The following is a 20,115-nucleotide window of genomic DNA, read 5'->3' as shown; positions in this document are numbered from 1 at the left end:
CTTTTAGTATCTATGAAGGATTGGTTCTAGATTCCTAGGAGACAACTAAAATCTGAAGATGCTCAAGTCCAATATATAAGATGGCATATAACCTACAAACATCTTCCTGTATATTTTAAGTTACTTCAAGATTACTTAAGATGACCAATAAATTATAAATGCTATGTAATAATTGTACTGTGTTGTTTTAGAAAATAATTATGGGGAAATCTTATTATGTTCAGTATAGATGCAACGTTTTTCAAATATTTTCAATCTGCAATGGGGTAAATCTGTGGATGTACAACTAGCAAATATAGAGATAAACTTTATATGCAGAAATTGACTTTAAATACTATATAGTTCTATTTTATAAAATTCAAAACAAGAGAAGCTGTTATGTTGAAGTCAGGCTATTAGATATCTTTTGGGAGAAAGGTTGGCAACTGGCAGGGAACAAGGGTAATCACTAATGCCTCCCCCCCCAGTACTGGGGATGGAACCCAGGGGCATTTGACCTCCGAACTACAGCCCCAGCCCCTATTTTTTATTCTTTATTTTGAAACAGGGTCTCATTGAGTTGCAGAGAGCCTCACTAAGTAGCTGAGGATGGCTTCAAACCTATGCAATCCTCCTGTCTCAGCCTCCCAAATGCTGGGATTACAAGTGGCGCCAGGTTACCAATGTTCTTTCTTGACCTGCAAGATTATTTGAGAAAATTCATTAAGCTATATTCCCAGGATCTGTGTACCTATATGGTTGTCAACAGAAGTTTGATTCTATAGAAGATGTCACAAAGTTATAGTAATTAAAACAATATGGCATCCAGGAATGGTGGCTCAGATTTGTAATCTCACTACCTAAGAGGCTGAGACAGGGGGTCTGCAGATTTCAGGATGATTGCAGGTTCCAAGCCAGCCTCAGAAACTTAGCAAGTCCCTGTTTCTAAATAAGAAATAAAATTGGGCTGGGGAGGCAGATACCTTTGGGTTTAATCTCCAGTACACCCCTCCCCCAAAGTGAGACAATGTAGTTAGTATAGTCAAACTAGGGTAAAGAACCAAAGAATGGATGGACAGGCAGACTTATGATGGATTAGTAGTAGGGAAAAATCTATTGCATTAACAGTAAAGGAACAATCTGTTCTTATTTGAGAGAAAAATATACATTTGGAATATGACTTTGGGGGTATAGTTCAGAGATAGAATGCCCCCGTGTTCCATCCTCAGTACACCACACCCCACCACACACACACAATGTAGCTTTAGTAGCACAATATTTGGAAATATCTTCCTGTACGCTGCTGAAAATTTTCTTCAACAACACTCAAAAGCACTATATATACAGAAAAGACTGATAAACTCAACCACATTATAATCAAGAACTTCTGGTGGCAGCCAGGCTTGATGGCATGTACTTGGGAGGCTCACAAGTTTGCAGCCAGCCTCAACTCAGTGAGGCTCTCTGCAACTTGATGAGATCCTGTTTCAAAGATAAAATAGGGCCAGGGTGTAGCTCAGAGGCAGAATGCCCCTGGGTTCAATCCTTAGTACAAAAAAAAAAAAAAAAACAAAAACTTCTGGTGGGTATGACAACTCATGCCTGTAATCCCAGTTACTCAGAAGGCTGAAACAGGAGGACTGCAAACTTGAAGCCAGTCTGAGCAACTTAGCAGGACCCTGTCTCAAAAATACAAAAAGTTGGGGGTATAACTCAGTAGCAAAGCACGCCTGGGTTTCAATCCCCAGTAGAGAAAAATGGAAAAAAAATGAGTCAAATCAACACAGATATTTGCATCATATCTAACTGTACAACTACAAATCAATATTTAGTGCAAATATAGGCAAAAGACAAGGATTAGAATCTCAGAAAAGGGAAGAATGATAATTCACCACAGTAAAAGATGCTCAAATTCTTTAGAAAAACAAAAAATGAAAATTTAGGGCAGATTACTTCAACTAGCAAAAATGAAAGTCTGACAAAAGTATTGGCAAGAAAGCTGAACAAAGTATCTAGTCAGGTGAGAAGCCACACAGCTGTTGTAGGGGCTTCTATATCCAAAGGGGCTTCAAAAGAGAAGGGAAGCTCCTGAGGCCATTGGCCCCTGCAGTCCAGCAGTGTTAGTGAACAGGACTGTCGGGAGTCATCTTAGCCAACGCAGCTTAGCTATGTGGAAATTGTCTGCATGCAGACGAACTTCCTTAGACAACGTGAGACAGCAAGGCATACTTTAATGAACCTTCTATCCTCCAAGAAATGTTTATCTTGCCTCTCCCTAAACCTGGCCTGTAACCCCAGTACTTGAGAGGCTGAGACAGGAAAATCATAGATTCCAGGGGCCAGTGTCAGTGAAAGCCTGTTTCAAAATAAAGAGAAAAAAGAGAGAAAGAAAGAAACACACACACACACACACACACACACACACACACACACACACACACACGGACCCTACTGAATGAGAAAATATTTATTTGCAAACTGTATCTGTGAGAAAAAAACTCATCTCCAGGATATATACCCTCCCACAGGAAGTACTGATAACTGAATCTAGGAGTATTCTACCTCTGAGCTACATCTTCATCTTTTAATTTTGAAACAGGGTCTAAGTTACATGGATGCTAATCTTGAACCTGGAATCCTCCTGTCTCAGCCTCCCAAGACCTGGAATTAATCATGGGCCACCAAGCCTGGTACATAACCTAGAACTTAATTTTTAAAAATTAGGACTGGGAATATAGCTCAGTAAAACACTTGCCTAACCATGTGAGTTCAATCCTCAGTGCCAAAAAAAAAAAAAAATTAAACCAAAGAAGATATACAGATGGCCAATAAGCAAATGAAAAGATGCCAGACATCATTAGTTATGAAGGAAAGGCAAAATAAAAACCATAATGAGTTACCATTAAGATAGTAATAGTAAAAAAGACTATTAGAATAACAATACGCTGGCAAGGCAGTAGATATCAGAATCCTTAAGTACTGCTGGCAGTAATGTAAAAATGGTACTGCAGCTTCGGAAAGCAGTCTGGCAACTTCTCAAAGAGTTAAACATAGAATTACCACATTACCCAGCAATTCTATTCCTCAGTATCGACCCAAAGAGAACTGAAAACATACGTCCAAAATCTGTACATTTGTAGATGAATGCTCATACTAGCCAAAAAGCAGAAACAACCCAAATCTCCATCAATTCATGAATGGATAAAACAAATGACTATATCCACACGATGAAATATTATTCAGCCAAAAAAAGGGGAATGAAATCCAAATACATGCAACATGAAAGAAATCTGAAAACATACTAAACCAAAGAAACCAGACATATGTTGTATGAGTTCATTTATATGAAATGTTTAGAACAATGGAATCCATACACAGAGACAAAGAAATTTTGTTGTTGTTGTATTGGGGGATTGAAGCCAGGGGCATTCTACCTCCGAGCTAATACCCGCAGCCCTATTTTTCATTCTTTATTTTGAAACAGGGTCTCACTAGTTGCAGAGGGCCTACTTAACTAAGGCTGGATGCAAACCTGAGATTCTCAGCCTGCCAAGTACTGGGATTACAATCATGGGCCACCATGCCTGGCCAAAAAGAATACTGGTGGACATTAAGGGCTAAAAGACACAAGGAGTATAAACTAACTGCTTATAAATGTGAGGTCTCTTTGGGAATAAGAAAAATGTTCTGGAATTCAATAGTGATGTTCATGTAACTTTGTAAATAGACTAAAACTCATTTATTCAACACTTGAAATGCTTCAGTTTTGGGGTATGTGAACTATAAAAACAGCTAATAATTAAGTATAAAAAATTATTTTTATTAGAAATAAAAATAGCTAATATCCAATGTAGGAAAATATCTAATGCAGAGAAAAAAGAACCATCTAGACCATCATATACTCAGAAAACTATCAGTTTATCAAACACTATGTTTACTGGAGAGAGGATATAAACCTGTATGAAGCAAACAAAGGCTGAGTGCCTACAATACCTGAGGATGTCTGGGTCTACTGACTACTAGATATTATTGATTTTATTTTATTTTATTTTGGTGGTACTGGGGATGGAACCCTTCTACCTCCGAGCTATACTCCCAGACCTATTTTATATTTTTATTTGGAAATAAAATAGGGTCTCTTTTAAAAAAAGGGTCTCTTAAGCCAGTGAGGCTGGCATTGAACCTACGCGATCCTCATGTCTCTGCCTCCCAAGCACGGGGATTACAAGCGTGCACCGCCACGCCCGGCTATTGATTTTATTTTAAATTATTTTTTACTGGACTTGCCTTTATAGATATCTGAGGTAAAGTCATAGAATTTTATTTATTTATTTTTTTTTTTTTTTTGGGTGGTACCAGGGATTAAACCCAGGGACATTCTACCTCCAAGCTATGTTTTAATTCCTTTTTTGAAAATTTTTTTTGCAGTACTGTGGATAGAACCCAGGAGCATTCTCCCTCTGAGCTACACCTCCAGCTCTATTTTTTTTATTCTTTCTAATTTCAAAACAAGGTCTCACTCAGTTGCAAAGGGCCCAGCTTAGTAGCTGAGGCTGTCTGCAAACCACAATCCTCCTGTCTCAGCCTCCCAAATGCTGTGATTACAAGTGTGTGACACCAGGCCGAGCTTATTCTTTATTTTGAAACAGGGTCTAAGTTGCAGAGGGCCTCACAAGTTACTGAGGCTGGCCGCAAACCTGCAATCCTCCTGTCCCAGCTGGAAATTGTATTTGTGTCTCCAATTATAGTTTTTAATCACATCCTGGATTCTGTTGTCACATCTACTAGTCTGTTTCTCTGAACAATAGTTGGGGGAAAGGGTGATGAGGACCTCTAACCTCAAACCACTCATTAAATTCCCCATCTCCCTCTGCATTCTAATGACACCTCAAGTTATAAAAATGGCAATTCCTGGTAGGCTTAAGAGAGCCAAACACTTAGGCCTTCTGTGCAGAAGACCTTCCCCAGTAGAATTACTTAAGCCTCTTACTATAAAAGACAGCATAAAAGACCCAACTCTGGCAGGGAAAGGTGGCCTACACCTGAGGTCCCAGCTAGCCCTGAAGCCTAGAACTTGCAATCTTTCTGCCTTAAGTCTCCTCAGCAGCTGGAATTATAGGTATGCACCATCATACAGGGCTTCCCTGGCACCTTGAAACTTCAAACACATGACATGCTATGATAATTATCTTTGGGCTACTCAGGCCACATTTTCTCAGAGACCGTCTCCCTTCATTTCCCTCAACCCAACAGGATAATCTCCTAAATCCGGTTTGCATGCTATGACTCTCTACCTTCTGGCTATAGATGATTAGAAGTGAACCCTGACTGAAGCTCTGCACATCAGATTTTATCTTCCAAGAGAGCTAGAAGAGAGGTGGGTGGTACTCTACTGTCACCTGGACCGAAAGGCAGCAAGATGCAGGGCTGCTATATTCTGTGGTGACCAGAGAAGATGTCTAATAATGGCTCACATAGCAATCTCAAAACCAGAAATTGAAGCCAGGTGTGGTGGTGCACACTTGTGATCCAAGTACTTGGGAGGCTGGGGATCACAGTTCAGCCTCAGCCACTTAGATAAGACCCTCTGAAATTTATTGAGACCCTGTTTCAAAATAAAGAATAAAAATAGGGCTGGGGACATAGCTCAGAGGTAAAATGCCCCTGGGTTTAATCCCCAGTATGAAAAAGAAAAAAAAAAAGTTAGGCAACCCATTAAGGTTCTACACAATTTGCCTCATCAAAGAATTCGCCCAAGCCTAAAAAGGCACAAAGCTATCTAAAACATAAGGCTGGACTGGGCGTGGTGATGCATGCCTGCAATCCCAGTACTTAGGAAGCTGAGAAGAGGATCACAGGTTCAAGGCCAGTCACAGCTACTTCGTGAAGCCCTCCCCATTTCAAAATAAAGAAAATAGGGCTGGGGGTGTAGCTCAGAGGTAGAATGCCCCTGGGTTTAATCCCCAGTACCGCCAAAAAAAAGAAAAAAATATACTGTCAGGCAACCCCTATACAATTTGCTTCATCAAAGAACCCTTCCAAGCCTAAAAAGTAAAGGCACAAAGATATCTAAAACATAACAAGAGCCAGGCATGGTGGTACATGCTTATTATCCCAAGCATTTGGGAGGCTGAGAGCGCCTCAGCTTAGAGAGGGTCTTTGGAACTCAGGAAGACCTGTTTCCAAATAAGGAATAAAAAATAGGCCTGAGGCTGTAGCTTGGAGGTAGAATGCCCTAGGGTTTCATTCCCAGTACCCAAGGTGGGGGGACATAAGGCCAGGTGTGGTGGCGTATGCTTGTAATCCCAGTACTTGGGAAGCTGAGACTAGAGGAACACAGGTTCAAGGCCAGCTATAACTACTTAGGCTCTCTGCAACTTAGTGAGACCCTGTTTCAAAATAAAGAATAAAAATAGGGCTGGGGGTGTAGCACAGAGGTAGAGCCCTGAGATCAATCCCCAGTACCACAAAAAAAAGTATGACCTTTCCCCAAAAATCCCAACCTCCAAGTAAATAGTCAACACCAGATGTGAACTGCTCCCATTATTACAATTCTATACTCATTTGTAGGGAATGGCTCTGTAGGGTAACAAATCTTCTCAGAAGCAATGTCAGCAGCCAAATATGTGGTGCCCAAATCTGCTAACCCTTTCTTCTACTGCCAAGAAGATTGCCAAACTAATGCCATAATTTTTTCTGATTCTATGATGTCTATTATTCTGACCATCAAAATATATTCTGAAACAGAGACCATTATCTTGAGAGCCCTAGCTATTTCTTCCCCTTTTCTTCCTTTCTAGTTAGTCCCCTATTTTCCTCCATTATAGAAAAGGTTACTACTTATCATTTAATTTTGTTCATAAATTGCAGAATGATGGCTAGGGTCGATCTATACCCAAAGGAACATGAACAAAGCAATACACCATTAGCTCTGAAGAGCAGATTCTAAAGCTAGAGTCTGAGGTTAAAAACCTAGGCATTTCCAGTCCCAAACTAGGTGATATAGGTCATGTTACTTAATCTCTGTACCTCAAATTCTCCATAAAATTATGAAAATAAGAATGTATACATGAAGTACTTTGGACCACAGCCTGGCATGTAATAAGCACAATAATATAATGGATATAAGCTACCATCATCACTTTGCATGGGGGAGGTGTTGGAGGTATAGTTTAAGTATAAAATAACATGTCAGCTCTGAGCAGCTAAAGCAAAGGGGAGTGGGTAACACTTTTACCACCTACACAACCAGTACTCTCCCTTACTCTCTGAAAACTTCTCGAACAGGTCTCTATTTGTCACCTTAATGCTGGACACTGGGAATTCTAACTAAATTATGGCAGAAATTGAACTGAGTCGCACTCAACTGTAAATATGCAGGCTAAGCCTTTCTTGGGGTGTCCACTTGGGGAGATACAGATTCCACAAAAAAGTGTCAGGCTGGTTCACTGAACAAAACAAAGGCCCTAGTTTTAATGGCCACTTTCATGGGTGGGATTTATAGAAATGTTGATTGGCTTTAGGTGCACTTGTACTTATGAGGGCACTTCAACTTCAGTATCTCTGCCTTGTGATAGTTAGAGAGTGAGAAAATGAAGGTTATCTGTGATCTGGAATTAAGCTGAGACCTTTAAATGTCTCTCAAGCTATGAGCCAAGGCCCAGGAATGCATTTGCCATTGGTCCCCATTATCTGAACCTGATACGAATTGTGAGGAGGGGCGCATCTTCTATCAAGTGTGGAAGAGACTCAAAGACAGCAGACCCACAAAGAAATGCTGCAGCTGCCACAAAACAAAACAGGAGAGGAAGAAAGGACAGAAGAATGAGAAAAAAAGGCTTCTTTGGTTTCCACCACTTTCCAGTTCCTGGTTCCACTCCACCCTGAGCACTGACTGCCCTTCTGGCCCTATACAAATAAGGTTAGTACTCTACTTTTTGTTAGGCTTTGACCAGAAAATATTTATATAAAAGTCTAAAAGAGCTCTTGGAAAAGTTTTCAGCAGCCAAAAAACATTTGGAAGAGGAAAAGTTGTATTCATCTGTTACTACAAAAAAACTTTGCAGGAAAAAATAAATGTACCTTCAAGGTTCAGTCTTCTCAACCCATCCTAAGCCTAATTTATGAATTCACAGAGGTGAGGCTCAGGTCTGGTTGTTTACAAAGTTCCACAGGAAGAAGGGCATGATGGCTCATGCTTATAATCCCAGTATTCGGTAGGCTGGGAGGAGAGGATCACAGGTTCAAAGCCAGCCTCAGCAACTTACCAAGGCTTGATGAGACTGTTTCCAGATAACAAATAAAGGTCAGGCTGGGGATGTAGCCTGGAGGTAGAATATCTCTGGGTTTAATTCCCAGAACCAAATAAAAAGCTCCACAGAGCCAGTGTGGTGGCGCATGCTTGTAATCCCAGCACTCAGGAGACTGAGACAGGAGGATCCCAGTCCTGGGACAGTCTCAGCTACTTAGATCCTTTGCAACTCAGTGAACCCTGTTTCAAACATAAAGAATAAAAACTAGGGATAGCAGTGTAGCACAGAGGTAGACTGCCTCATCCCCAGTACCGAAAAAAAAAAAAAAAAAAAAAAGCTCCACAGGTGTTAAAAGCTCCATTTTCTCCATTTTAAAATTATATGGGGGGGGGGGAGAATACCATGCATTAACATGCTTTTTACTGGAAAACAATTCTTTTTGGAACAGCAGTAGGGAACATGGCGACATGTGCTTTTGCTGATGTCTACTAAACTAGCAACCAGTCAACATCCCCCATTCCATCCTCAAAACAATAAACATACAAAACTCAATCTTTTATCGGATTTGATAAGCCCTGACATCAAATATGTTTCATGCAAACTGGATGCAGTTCATTAATTTAAAATTCCTTATCTTCTCTACTCTGAAATTTAAAAAGAAAATCGCAATTTCTATCTGTAAATGTCCCATACATGTCGCCGACAATTCAGCGAAGCATCAGGCTCATTTATCAGTTTTGTTTCAGTTAACCATTTTCCGAGGGTTAACAGCCTGGTGGTCGTGGGGGAGGGCGGGGAAGGGTTTCCCGTTTAACCCTAGTAAAGCTCCATTTGGAGCCCCACTATACAGATGGATAAACAATAAAGTTCTGAGCATCCTAAAGCTTCTCAAGAAGCAACATTTGCTTTTCCTCTCAAAAGCAAAAAGAGTGCACGCAACATACAGAACACGGACTCTGCAGATTCCTTCCGATGGCACTAAGAAAATGTAAGGCCTGTATATTGACGACTGGGTGCCGAAAAGACCACGCATCTCTCGACGACGTGAGAAGCGCGGGTGGGAGGAAGGGGCCTTTTCTCGTGACAGACCTGACTCAACCGCAGCATCCCCCGTTAAGAGGAGAGAGACAAATTCCTAACTTCAGGCTGCAGGAGACTGGCTTCCTCCAAGTGAGCAGCACGCAGGTGGGCTTCGGAGCCTCCTCGGACACCTAGGGCCCGAGCCGCGGTGGAGGCCGCGGCCCTCCGGGCGCGGGGGTCGGGCCCACGTGCCCCGCGGAGGCGCCCGGTGCGGCCGAGGCCCAGCCCGCGCCTCTCCCCTCCCCCGCGCCCGGGCCCGCTCCGAGCCCCGCCGACCCGGCCCGAGAGCCGACTGGCAGGCGGGCGAGCGGGCGGCAACGCGGCTTCCCCGCCTCCCTCCCTCTCTCCCTCCCTCCCCGCGGCCTCCGCTCTCCACTCCCGCGGGCCCCCGCTCACCCTCAACTCTTCGAAATCCGCCATTTTATTCCCCCCGCGGGCGCCGCTGCCGCCACCGCTCCCCCTCCCGCTGCCGCCAACGACGCCGCCGCCGCCACCACGGCCGCCGCCGCCTCCAGCACCATCCTGCACTGGGAGCCGCTGAAGACGCTGCGGCCGCCGCCGCCGCCACCGCCGGGCGCGCCACGTGACCAGCGCGGGTCCCGCCCCCGGCACGTAGCTCCGCCCCCGGCACGTAGCTCCGCCCCCGGCGCGCTCGCTCCCCACGCGCTTCCGGTGCGGGCGCTGGGGGCCCTGCGCAGACCCAGACCGTCTTCCCGCAGCCCGCATCAGGGCGGAGGCGCCTGAGGACCCGGGAAAGAAAGGGGGGAGGGGGCGGCGGCTCGTGATGGGGACACGCGGGAAGGTCCTGATGGTGCCCTTCACCCGGTGGCATAGCTGGGGACAGGGTGTCCCAAAAAAACCATCCGACCGAGTAGTTGTGGCGGAACTCTCCAAAGATGGGTGTTGAGTGAGCCATTGTTCATCTGTACTGGTGCAGGATGGGCGGGACCTCTTTAAATGGCTAATGTCCTTCAAGCACTGACTGGGCTGGTTTTTTCTGACCTTGTAGGGCCTCTGAACGGTGTGGACTGCGAGGATGAGAGAGTTGGGGGATGTAGCTAGGGGAGAAGTAAAATGAGAGCGCCCGGAAAGGACCCTGATAAAAAGTCGGAAGACCAGGGAAATGTAATAGCTAGGAGAAGAATGAATTGGCAAGACAGTGCAAGGAACCTTGGTGGTACCCCTGAAGTGCTGATGAAAGATATGAGAAGATGCTGAGTCTAACTGGTCGGAAAAGGCACTGGACACAATCCCGGGTTCAGTTTTCCTTGAAGAGGTGTCTGGAACTAAGCCAGGAAGAACTGTAAAACAATATGGTTTTGAAGGCCCTACTTAATCTGCCTCTTTCCCCGTTCCCCATCATTCCAGTTCCAGGCATACTGTACTTTATCTAGTGCTTAGGTCAGATTTCACCTCCTCCTCTGCAAGTTTCAAAAAGTTTTAAGACCAGCCAGGCATGGTGGCACACGCTTGTAATCCCAGTACTTGGGAGGTTAAGACAGGAGGACCTCAGGTTTGTGGCCGGCTTCAGCTATTAGGCCTCTTCAACTCAGGGAGACCCTCTTTCAAAATGAAGAGTAGAAAAAGGCCTAGGAGGTAGAATGCCCCTGGGTTCCATCCCCAGTACCAAAAAAAAAAAAAAAAAAAAAAAAGGCTGGGATGTAGGCTAGCCTCAGCTGCTTACTGAGACCTCCACAACAGTGAGACCCTGTTCCAAAATAAAAATAAAAATAAAAAATAGGTCTCGGGGTGTAGCTCGGAGGTAGAATGCCCCTGGGTTCTATCACCAGTACCAAAAAAAAAAGAAAGAAAAGAAAAGAAATAACAGTACATAAACTGAAAGCCTACCTTTAGTATAGCCTTGTAATAAAAAGCTGAATCTTTGGGCTTCAGGCAATTGAAGTTGGCCATCTGACTTCACTGAGGAAAAATAAAAGGAATGTGACCAGTTAAAGTCTCTAGGTCCCTTTTGTTTTCTGTGCTCAAATGTTGTCTGCCTTCTTGCAACCCTAGTTACTGATAATCATAAAAGACAATTAAGATCTTTACATTTTTTAGAGAATTTTTTTCACACCTCTAATTGAGATATTTAGAGACCACTGTAGAGAAAAAAGGCAAATGTACTCCTGGCACTTGACTCATAGCTGGCAGCTATCAAATTTGGTATCCGAGAAACCTTACCTCACAGTTTGTCAGACCCCCAGATGGGCCTCATTTATCCACCCTCTAACAAAATCAGCTGTGTCATTAGAACCAAGGTGTTTTCACTTAACTCATTCTTAATCACAGGACAAGGATGCTTGAGTTAGAAATGCCTTAAAGCCAAGTAGCATCCTAAATTCCATCCCTGCAAACAACCAATAAAACTAATCTCTTTTGTTGCAGTGAACCCGCCTCTTTTCTGTGCCTACCTTCCCCAGTGGAGGCCTAATAAAGAATTTGCCACACTCATTAGTATGGTGGCATTTCTATGGTCAAAATTCCTAGTGTCTAGCATTATTTTGACCTCTCATATGATCCTCATCTTCTCCTTTATGACATGATTTCATGGTGACTATGTAGGTGGTTTATGTGATTATTTATTATACATAATAAATAGTATTACTTAAAATGTTTAGCTTAAAAAATATAAACCCACCAGACTATAAAGACTGATAAATGCCTACCAAATAATTAAATTAATAAAGGAATGAGCCGGGTGTAGTGGCAAACACTTGTAATCCCAACATTTGGGAAGCTGAAACAGGAGGATCCGGGTTTGCGGCCAGCCTCAGCTACTAGACTCTTTGCAACTCAGTGAGACCCTGTTTCAAAATAAAGAATAATATATATATATAAATATATATAAATTATTCTATATATATATATATATATATATATATATATATATATAGCTGGGGATGTAGCTCGGAGGTAGAATACCCCGGGTTCCATCCTCAGTACTGCAAATAATAATAATAATAATAATAATAATAATAATTGAATGAATGAATGAATGAATAATAATAATAATAATAATGGAATGAATGAACAATGAGTAAATTCTAATTCTGGCCTTTCACAATTAACCAACAATCTTAGCTTGGCTTAATCTTGCTCTTAGTTTATTCTCATTAAGCCTTGATTTATACCTCAGTAGAACTTAATATTTTTTAGCAGAATTAAGTGAAAGTCACTGAGTAAGGCACTTTGGCGAAATAGGAAGATGAATGAAATTATACCCTGCTGCCGAGGAGTTTACACTAAAAAAAATGACCAATATAAACCCAAAATTAAGAGAAGCAAGATCCCACTGAGACTTGTTTGCTGTGTTCATTATAGTTGCTTCTTCAGGATCCACTCTGCCCCTCCCTCATGTATAACAGCTCCTGGCTGGGTTGGATACCTTTGCTTGCAAAGAATTCTAGGCGCTGCCCAGATGGGCCTAAGCCAATAAGAACTATTGGGTCCTAGCCAGTGATTAGAATGAAAGCACGACATGTAAATCCAATTATTACTGGGCATTTATAGGCTTTGCCAATTATATCAAGTGAACTCATGCCCTAAGGTAAGCCAGAGGGAAGTCTGGGACATTTATTCAGTTATTAGAAATGGGACTTTCTGGCATATGTAACTCTAGCCATCTTTTTTAAAATTTTTTATTGGTGTACTGTATTCATACATCATAGTGGGATACAAAAAAAAAACTTTTGTAGACATACATGCACACATCGCCCAGTCAGCCCCCACCTAATCCCCACCCCATTCCCTCCCCATCCTTCCTTCCCATGCTTGGCTTAGTGGTTGACATCTAGTATTATAGCAATTTATCCAAAATTAAAAATGATAATCTCACATAACAGTTTCATTTGTCTGATACCAAGCTTTTGATAACTTAAAGATAACATTTCAATATTTCTTTTTGCTTTCTTTCTTACCAGAGAATATTTTTTTCTTTTTTTTTTTTAGGTGAAACTATCATATATTTATATAATTATTTTTCAGAAAAAAATCTATCCTAATACGGAATATGGACTCTAGATACCCAAAACAATCTCAAAAAAGAACAAAGCTAGAAGATATATATTTTCTAATTTCAAACCATATAAAGCTACAATAATTGAAACAGTGTAGTACTGTTATAAAGCAGATATATAAACCATTGGAGTTAAATACAAGCCTAGAGCTAAATTCTTCCCTATATTGTCAAGTTATTTTTGACAAGGTTTCCACGAACATTTGGTGGTGGAAATAATAATCTTTTAAATAAATATTGTTGAAAAATAATAATTACATGAAAAAAGAATAAAATTGGACCCTTACCTAATCCCATATACAAATATTAACTCAAAATAGATAAAAGACCTAAATATAAATCTTAAGACTATAAACTTTTAGAAGAAAATCTGGGTCATAAAACCTCACAACATTGAAATTGGCAGTGATTTTCTAGGATATGATTTCAATGGCACAGGCAACAGAAGAGTATACAAACTCCCTAAAAAATAAAAAAATATTGTATATCCAAAGACAATGTAAACAGAGTTAAAAGTTACTGATAGAATAGGATAAAATATTTCCAAATGCTATATCTGAAGGTATATTAATATTCCAACTAGAAATCCTAAAAATTAGCAACAATAAAAGCAAACAATACAATTTAGAGATAGGTAAAAGACTAACATAAATAATGAATCTCCACAGATAACCAATCTTAGTTGTCTGTTGGATGGAAAATCTTGTTTCTCTGGTTCTGGTGTGTGTTACCTATTTCTTCTTTGTAGTTAATCTCTTTGAGTATTTTCTCTAGTGCTGGTTTTGAAGACATAAATTCCTTCAGTTTCTGTTTGTCATGGAAGCTTCTTATTTCTCCATCTAATCTGATAGAAAGTTTTGCTGGGTAGGAAATTTTTGGCTGGAAGTTGTTTTCTTTCAGAGCTTGGAATATGTTACTCCAAGCCCTTCTGGCTCTCATGACTTGGTTTGCGAAGTCTGGAGTGATTCTAATTGGTTTGCTTCTGAATGTCACTTGGCATTTTTTTTGTTGTTGTTGTTGCCTTTAAGATTCTCTGCTTGGCTTCCACATTGGTCATTTTGATAATTATGTGGCATGGGGATCCTCTTCTCCCATCCTGTCTAAAGGGAGTTCTATAAGTTTCCTGGACCTGTGTTTCGACCTCTTGCTATATGTTTGGAAAATTTTCTGCTATTACTTCCTTGAAGAGATTGTTGATCCCTTTGGTTTCACCTTCTTTTCCCTCCTCTATTCCAATTATTCTTAGGTTAGCTCTCTTAAAATGGGCCCATATTTCTTCAATGTCAGATTCCTGCTGTTGGATTTTTTTTTCTAGATTAGAAACTATGCGTTCATTTTTGGAGTGATCATCTTCTAAGAGCGAGATTCTATTCTCTATGTGGTCTAATCGGTTGTTTGTACTTTGAATTGAGGCCTTTATTTCATTAATTGCATCCTTTATCTCTTTTTGGCTCTCTCTGAATTCTTTTAGAAAGTTCTCTATTATTTCTATAGTTATTTTCCTGATTTGATCTTCTAGAAATCTCTGAATTTCTGTTTTATCGGGTTCTGATGTTGTGGGGTTGTGGGCATTCCTTGCTCCATTGTTATTCCTCTTTCCCATGATTTCAGAAGTTTGTGCCTTCTCTGGGTTCTTCCCTTGGGTCACTATGACTTCACTTAAGGTGCTCTGGATCTCGAGTCAGTGGAATCTCAGACCCCACTACTCCTCTACTGTGTTGTATCACAGAATCTCAGACCCAGGGAGTTGATAGTGGCTGCTTTAGACTATGGGGGGTGTCAGGTTGGGCTTTCTCCTATGGTGTGATATCTCTGCCACTGCCACTCCCCCACTGGGTCAAGTCCCTGGGAGTGCAGTACTGGGATTTCTACTCTGGGGCCCGCAATTTGACTCACTGTTGTTGAGTGTGCAGATGAAGCTGTAGTGGACTCGGTGAATTCGCTGCTGCTGCCGCCGGTGGCAATATGGCACCGCTGCCACACCCTCGGCCGTGAGGCTGGCATATTTCTTCTCTGGTTTTGAGCCCCGCTCTGAGTCCCTCGGCTCGCTGTCCGCCGCTTCTCTCTGGAATCTGGTGGGCTGTTGAGTGCATTGGTCTGTAGCCGTAGCCATCCGGTGAATTCGCCGCTGCCGCTGGCAGTAAGGCGCTGCTGCTGCGTCCTCAGGCGTGAGACCGGCGTATCTCCTCTGTGGCTCTGAGCTTCATTCTGAGTCCCCCTCCTCTCTGGAGCCTGGTGATTTTTTTGTTTCTCTGGTGATGGTGTTTTCTGGCTAAGAAAGGCGCTGATTTTGTGGTAATGGAGATTGGTTGTTAGTGGGGCTCTTAAGCCCCGCTTTTCTCGGTCGCCATCTTCCCGGAAGTCAACTCTAGCCATCTTGTTATAATGGGGAGCCAACCTGAGGACCACCCCTTCTTTTTAGCCAAAATCACACACAAAGATCAGAATTGGCTTTGCCATTTATCTTAACTCCATACTTGTCAGTTTTCTTAAGCCAGTGCCCTTCCTCTACCTTGAGATATTTTGAGCTGTGTGTTCTATTAGTTGCCATAAGACAAATTCTGAAATAAACGGGGGGGGGGGGGCTTGTGGCACATGCCTGCAGTCCCAGCTACTAAGGAGGCTAAGGCAGGAGGATCACAAGTGTGAGTTCAACTTGGGCAATTTACTGAAATCCTTTCTCAAAAAGGTCTAAAGGTATAGTTCAATACAGAGCACATGCTTAGCATGTATGAGTCCCTGGGTTAAATCTCCAGGAAAAAAAATCTGAACTAGGGTTGAGGTTAGACAGAAATAAAATGTTAGGTAAAATGGAGATAAACTAGGAAGGAAAGGGAAAATATATATTTTTTTTAAATCTAGAAACTTCATAACCCTTAATTTCACCCTATAAGATCTGCTCTATCTTAGGCAGAAGTCTCACTAGGCCCTTAATCATAAAGACCCCTCTCCCACCTGAGATTACTAAGATGCTCAGTAAACAAAGGAAGATCAAGCTCAGATGCCACCGAGCCACCACCCACCGATGCCAGGAACCTGAGGATGCTGAGGAAGTCCAGACTTCTACCCCTGCTGCATGCCCCTACTTACCCCCTCATGGGCCTCCTTTTAAAAGAACGGTGAGACCCCAAAGATACTATCTCCCTCTAGAGATGGCCCACATCCTGCCTTGAATATGTAGTCCCACTTTTCCTAAATAAACCTCAGTCTTTGTCTCTGATTGGTGTGTGCTGAAATTATTTTCTGTCTTGGGAGCCAAGGGCCCCACTGATCCTGAGTTTCTGAGGTGGGGAATGAACCTTTTACTCCCTGACATTTCTGGAGCCCAGCATAGGGCTTCAGCAATATTGGCCTAGGTAAGTGCACTCAAATGCTTTTGGATAACCATGACATGTAAAGGAAGATTTTTCTGTCCCTGTTTCTTCCTTTTACTGGCCAAGCCTGCTCCCCCTTAGAAGATGTGCACTTGTTTATAAAAGCACTGAAGGGAGGGCCCACGTCATTTGGGGAGCATAACCCACTCCTGAGTCAGAGAGAACATGTCGTTCATCCGGGAAAGCACACAAGAGGGATTGGTCACTTGGTGTTTTGTTTGTTTTGTTCAAACTTTAGATCTTGAATAAGTTGATCCTAAAGTGGTATTCCATAGGTACCAGTCAGAACATATAAAAAGCCTCTCCAAATGTAGATACTCAAACCTCAAAAGAGCCTACAGATGATCTTCCAAAAAGAATGACCAGTACATAGAAAAAAAAAAAAAAAAAAAAAAGACCAGATCATCTGGAAGTGTGTTTCAGTGGTAGAGTGCTTGCCTAGCTTACACAAGGTCCTGGGTTTGATCCTCAGCACTGAAAAACAAAAGCATAGCAAACATTTCCCACCACCACCACAAAAAAGCCCCAGATTATATATATGAACACAAATATCATAAGTGAGCACTAGAAGAAGCATGCTTATGTGCTCAGGGTTGGAAAAATAACCCAGTTGTTACAGTCAGCATCTCATCACTGTGATCCAAACACCAGAAACACAGGAAACTTAAAGGAAAGATTTATTTGCTTATGGAACTGGAGATTTCAGTCCATTTATAAATAGAATATATATATATATATGTATATATATACATACATACATATACATATCTATCTCTCTATATATTCACATACACATATATTTTATTTTATGCAGGCTCTAGGTTCTTAGGACATGATGGTGGGAGGCAGAGAAAGAGGATTCAGAGAGAGAGAATCAGAGCCAAACACTGCAGCTCAGTGGGGCTGGGGTACACACACACACACACACACACACACACACACACACACACACACACTGTACCCGGCCAAACCCCAAGGAGGCTGCCTAGAGCAGCTCCAGCATACACAATACACTATACCTGGCTATGCCCCCAGAAATCCACCTCTGAACATGCCTGGGACTCTTTACATCCGTATGATAATACTAATAGAGACTCTAGAATGAAAAGATTTAAGAAGTCAGTGTTGTCTGGTGTGGTGGCACACTCCTGCAATTTCAGCACTCAGGAGGCTGAAACAGGAGGGTCACAGGTTCAAGGTCAGCCTCCATTACTTAACAAGATGCTCAGTAATCTAGAGAGATCCTGTTTCAAATAAAAAATGAAGTATCGCTGAAGGTGTAGCTTGGGGATAGAATGCCCCTGGGTTTAATCCAATCCCCAATATAAAAAAAAAAAACCAAAAACAGAAAAAGAACTAAGAACTCAATGTATAAATTTAGAACTATATTACACATGATTCCAGAAAGAATTAATAATTAGGACACATGTTTGAAGACTATGTAGAATGAAGCACAGATAATCAAAACCAGGAAAATGCATACAAAAATATTGGAGACATAGAAGATACCATTTAAAAACAAATCTACTCAAAGTCAATCAAAGACCTGAATCTTACACCAGAAACTTTGAAACTACTAGAGGAGGGCATAGGACCAACACTCCAATACATAGGCACCAATAGAAACTTCCTCTATAAGACCCCCAAAGCTCAGGAAATTAAAACAATAATAAGTGGGATGGATGGCATTAAATTAAAAAGTTTCTGTTCAGCAAAGGAAACCATCAAGAGTCTAAAGAGAATCCGGGCATGGTGGTGCATGATTGTAATCCCAGCATTTGGGAGGCTGAGACCGGAAGATCGCAGTTTGCGGACAGCCTCAGCTACTTAGTGAGGCCCTTTGCAACTTAGTGAGACCCTGTTTCAAAAGTAAAGAATCCTGCCAGGCATTTGTAATCCCTGCGCTTGGGAGGTGGAGACAGGAGGATCACACAGGTTTGAAGCCATCCTCGCTGGCTTAAGAGACCCTGTTTCCAAATAAAATATAAAATATGTCTGGGAGTGTAGCCCGGAGGTAGAAGAGTTCCATCCCCAGTACCAACACCACTAATAATAATAATAATAATAATAATAATAATAATAATAATAATAATAATAAAGAATTCCAGTATTTGGGAGGCTGAGACTGGAGGATAGCAGTTCCCGGACAGTCTCAGCTACTTAGTGAGGCCCTCTACAACGTACTGAGACCCTATTTCAAAAATGAAGAATAAAAAATAAGGCTGGGGTGTAGCTCAGAGGTAGAATGCCCCTGAGTTCTATCCCCAGTACCGCAAAAAAAGTAAAAATAAAAATAAAATAAAAAGCCGGGTGTGGTGGCACAGGCTTGTAATCCCAGCATTCAGGAGGCTGAGACCGGACGATCGCGGTTCGCAGACAGCCTCAGGTACTTAGGAACCTCTGCAACTCATTGAGACCCAGTTTCAAAATAAAGAATAAAAAATAGGGCAGGGGGTGTAGCTTGGAGGTTGAATGCCCCTGGGTTCCACCCCCAGACTGTCGCGTTCCTCGACCAGCGATTAAGCCACAACACGAAGCTCTTCTTGCAAGCCGTTTATTCAGGATACAAGTCAAAGAAAATGGCGGAATGGCGGAAATCTGCCTTGCGCAGGGCATTATAAACATTAACTCTCCCAATCACTTCCTGCCACGTCTCACTCACTCATTGGCTCATGCTCGTCAGGCCACCACCACATCATGCGTTACATAACTTTAGCCTCCAAATATGGAGTTGCTTCCTGCACAGCCATGTGTCAATCAAGCTCAGAGGCAGGAAGCCGGCGCCATCTTCTAGTTCAGAGGCAGGAAGCCGGCGCCATCTTCTAATGGCGGCTCGCCACACCAGACCAGCAAAATAGATGAATAAATAAATAAATAAATAAATAAATAAATAAATAAAAAATAAGGCTGGGGGTGTAGCTCAGAGGTAGAATGCCCCTGGGTTCCATCCCCAGACCTGCAAAAACAAACTATATATACGTATATATATGTGTATATTTTTTCCACCAGGATCCAGATAGATGTTCCTAAATTTTCTTCAGTCTACCAGTGTGCCACACAAATTTTACTTTTTTTTTTTTAAGATATTGGAGATAGAACCCAGGGACATTCTACCTTTGAGCTACACTCTCATCCCTGTTTTATTCTTTATTTTGAAACAGGATCTCACTAAGTTATGGAGGGCCCCACTAAGTAGCTGAGACTGGCCATGAACCTGCAATCCTCCTGTCTCAGCCTCCCAACTACTGGTATTACAAGCATGTGCCACTATGCCCAGCTAAATTTTACCATTTTCTACTTGTGTTATGACTCGACAAAGGAAGCATTAACGTAGAAACTCACACATATGCATGTACACTAGGAGCCCTGTACAAAATTTCATTACCATAAAAAAAAAAAAAGAATCTAACTAACT

At 41.9% G+C, this 20,115-nt stretch overlaps 1 protein-coding gene across 1 annotated transcript in view; it reads right to left on the bottom strand.

Annotated features, from left to right (window-relative positions):
- PIAS2 (protein inhibitor of activated STAT 2) overlaps positions 1-9,731 on the bottom strand; it is a gene marked incomplete at both ends in the record, with an annotated part of 87,933 nt that extends 78,202 nt beyond the window's left edge. The window contains one exon of the mRNA XM_080714408.1: positions 9,708-9,731. The remainder of the gene's footprint in view (positions 1-9,707) is intronic.
- Positions 9,732-20,115: the final 10,384 nt, after the last annotated feature.

Source organism: Muscardinus avellanarius (assembly GCF_963383645.1).
Source record: "Muscardinus avellanarius genome assembly, chromosome: 17".
Taxonomy (NCBI): Eukaryota; Metazoa; Chordata; class Mammalia; order Rodentia; family Gliridae; genus Muscardinus; species Muscardinus avellanarius.
Note: the sequence above shows the minus strand (reverse complement) of the source record. Positions and strands in the feature narration are given on the sequence as shown.